Source organism: Papilio polytes, unplaced genomic scaffold (genome assembly GCF_000836215.1).
Source record: "Papilio polytes unplaced genomic scaffold, Ppol_1.0 DF824158.1, whole genome shotgun sequence".
Lineage (NCBI taxonomy): Eukaryota > Metazoa > Arthropoda > Insecta > Lepidoptera > Papilionidae > Papilio > Papilio polytes.
Window position 1 is genome coordinate 3,619,609 of NW_013525046.1, and position 3,964 is coordinate 3,623,572.

The window sequence follows — 3,964 nt, forward strand, 5'->3', positions numbered from 1 at the left end:
GACAATATAATACTATATAGACGGTTAACTGTTAAATCGTGATATCTAATCTTTCCATGTTTGGTACATACACAAAGTTGTCCGAGAAATTGAAGGTTCTCCCGTGATACTTGTGCCAAATACTATCCCACACATCTGGCGTACGTAATTTTGTTATAAGGAAAAACTTTGCTAATAAGACCGTTGTTTGGTTTCGATATTCATTCTCTGAGGAGAAAACGAACAAGTAATTACAAATGATATCATTTTTAACACAACATAAGTAATCAACACTTTAAGAATGAAAGATATTAGTAATTTACATGAACTGAAAATAAAAACATTGCAAAACGTAGTCAGGTTTAGCATTCGTTTGCATACGTAGTTATATACTCATAACCAACAGAAACTAACATTATTAGTATATAAAATTAGTAAAAGATAAGAAATAAAAAGTAGTTGTAGTACTTGTAATCATTTATTTTCTGTAAATAACATTTGATATAAAGCCTTTGTTGTTTAATCAGTTTTTTATAATCTTTATAATCACTTATGATTGAGCAGGAAAATGAAAATAATCACAGCCAGATCTTGGAATTGTCGTTATCACAATATTGAGGTCATAGTCAACGTTCGAATACTGGATTTATCGTAAATTGTGTTGCGGTACGTGGTGATGGGGAGGTGGATGGTGGGGATGATGTGGCGGAGGGTGATGATGGTGTGGCGGAGGGTTGTGATGGTGTGGCGGAGGGTGATGGGGCGGAGGGTTATGTGGGTGATGGTGTGAGGGAGGATAAGGATATTGCGGCGGGTATTGTGCCGGCGGGTAGTGCGGCGGTGTCGGTTGTACTATGATTTTGTTCCTGTGATAGCAATGCGGAGCGCAGTTCCCAGTACCACAGTATGGCCCGCAAGGTAATGCGTGTGGAGGAGGCATTTCTGGAAAAATACGTACTCATAAAAAAATATTCTAACATCCATGAAAAATTACGTACATTACACATATATGAAAACATAGCTCAAGCAGAAGTTTTTTAATTCGTTATATTTTTTAATTTTCATATAATTTATCGCATTGGTAATTCTATTGCATGTTGTATAATTAATTGACAAACATAATTGAATTATAAATCAAATTATTGATAAATAAGTATTTATTGAATTCCGGGTAACTGTATTTCAGTGGCCGCAATCATTGAACACTAGCATGATCGATTAGGTATGTCAGTATAAATAATTTCATTAAAATTGTATTGTTATGTTTCGATTACAAGAATTTCGCAACATAATAACGTATTTTATTATCGTCAATGAGTCAGTAACTTTTAACGATGCGTTGTTATTTTTAATTACAAAACTAATATTGAAATAACTAAAGAAACAAGAAAAAAGATAATATAACGACTAGACATATCCTCGAAGATTTAATTTGCACAAATGTGGAAAAGATTTAGCTGATTATCTTTAAGAATTTATATTAGGGTAAAATAATAACGCAAATATTCAATAATAATAAAAAATACTGATTATAAAACTTACCTTTAGTATTTTGTTTGAGGCAAAATTAACAACACCAGATCGCTTGTTTATCCGTTCGAAACTGTTTCCATTAGCAGTGCGCAGGTTGATTTTATTGATCCACATTCGATAATCGCAACAGTTACGTTATCATTTAGTTCTGCGAATACGATAAGATATGTTTATCTTAACGTGACTAATAGAAATGAAAACAAACACTATCGCTGATGTGTTATTCCTATTTTTTTTACTCCATAATAAAAACGCATATTATAGATATCAAATATCTATAATATTAATGTATATTATAGATATTTGATGCAAATTAGAGATATACGTAATTCTTAACTGCATTTAGAGTTAAAGATGTTTATTATACTTTAATTTTAACATAATGATGCTAAAAACTGAAAGTTAATAAATTAGTGAAGCGCTTGAAGAGGGTAACCACTTTACAATAATACGACAAAAAATAAACAATTGTTCAGTGAATATAAGTTGTTGTGATTTCAAAGTTGCTCAAACGGAAAATGTAATTTACTTATTGCTGTTTGTTTATTCGCAGGCTACTTAAGTCTGTTGTTTGTGTCGTTTCTAGTTTTATTCCAAAAATAGATAAACAATTTTTAAATACATTTTAACCTTTTGTGAAGAAAATGGAAGTAACTACATTTCACATATAAATAGAATAGATTTTCTCGACATTTCTTCCGGAATTAAAAAAAAAATAGTCTATGCGTTCTCCTAAACTATATTCTACATCTGTGCTAAATTTAATCGAGAACTCTCAACCTTTTTTAGATATGTTGATACAAACATTCATCCATTTTTCTTTTGTAATTATGACATTAGTATAATTTAATTATTTATTATATGTTTCGATTATTCAAACCCGTAACGACACCATAAGTTTGCTTATAGCCGATTTCCCGATATGTTAGTGTTTGTCATCAATAGTCATGGCGTATCCGAAATACATCATTTGAGTTTTACTCCCCCGAAACTTAGATATTTGAATCACTAAGTAACAAAGTACATATGTACTTCAACAGCCTGGAATTATTCAAATTTCTGCTGTCAAAATGTTCGAAAGGTGTAGCTTGATCCAAACATGTACTTATTAAAAAAAAACGCCTGTATATTTTCTGTTAAACATTAATAAAGCTAGTTCTTTTTGCAACTCAGTTCGGAACGCGATTGTAAACAAGAGCTAATGTTGTATACGTTCCGGATCCCGCCGGCTTACATTATGGCTTAGCGTACCAAGTGTGTTTATTTGACTCTCGCTTTTACATGGGACTTCTTAAATGTTGCCTACTTACACTTTGTACATTGGCACGTTTTTTTATTTTACAAACTGATCGTAAAAAGTTAATTCACCATAAAATACTAAAGTTTAAAAACATTTAGATAGAATACATTTCAATTGGTTTCAAGTTTATGAAATTTTAACACAATAATGTATGTTATATCTATTTCTATTATATTCCAAAAGGAAAATGTAATCATTATTTTTAATTTAATTTCCTTTAATGCTTCCTTAAAACGGAGTTGCCAAAAGTAAGTGCATGAATTGCAAGCAATTTAAAAATTTAAATGTCTACAAAGTGCATAACGACATAGTCTTTTGCCGCATCTTAAACGCGACCGTTGGATAGTCAACAGACCAAGTAACTAACAAACTTTGTACGAAATATAGAGTTTAATATATTACATAGATATGTGGATATTGTTAATCATTTTTCCTTATTATAATAAAATGAGCAGAAATTCTAAATTGCAGTTGCGTTGTTTATCCTTAATCGTAAGAGGAGACGTACGAATAGATATTTACCATTTATATGCATCTTCTCCGTCGCCAAGTACACTTTTCCATCCCATCATTTCCGTAAAAGAAAAGGGTGGAATGACAAAGTGACTAAAATAAGACCTTCCGCTCATACACTCATCAGACTAAACGCGGAATTTCTCCAACTTCACGTCAGTCATCTGTGTGGTCGTGGTATTGCACCGGGCGAACCGGCCCATTCGTGCGAAGATGTTAAAGCTGGCTCTACCAATATTAAAGTTTAACTACGACTAAAATACTTCAAATCCGTTGTTTCTGTCAAAAACATGTAATTAATCAATTTAAAAGTTCTGCGATTGTAATAAAAGATCAGGGTTTTATGAGATTGAAAAACATTTCAATGTAACCTACATCGGAGGGATTCATTCGTGATACTCATTCAACCGCAACGTTGCCATTCACCACTCACTCGTGAATGATTAACTTTCGAGATTAACTTTCATTGAATGTAAGCTAAAAAACGGTTTTAAAATGCACTTCATAACCTCAATTCTTAATTAAATTAAGTGAAGTGTGATGATGTTTAATATAGTAGGCATGTTTTTTCCTAATTGTGTTCTTAGGAACACAATATAATAAACCACCGATAAACTACGGGATATATTTTAATTAGGT

At 31.7% G+C, this 3,964-nt stretch overlaps 1 long non-coding RNA gene across 1 annotated transcript; it reads right to left on the reverse strand.

The window, feature by feature from the left end:
- Positions 1-438: 438 nt before the first annotated feature.
- Positions 439-1,631, reverse strand: LOC106111583. The gene is made up of 2 exons (XR_001226179.1): positions 1,522-1,631; positions 439-921 (listed from the first exon to the last, which is right to left on the reverse strand). It is a non-coding gene; the product is annotated as an uncharacterized LOC106111583 (long non-coding RNA).
- Between the last annotated feature and the right edge of the window lie 2,333 nt (positions 1,632-3,964).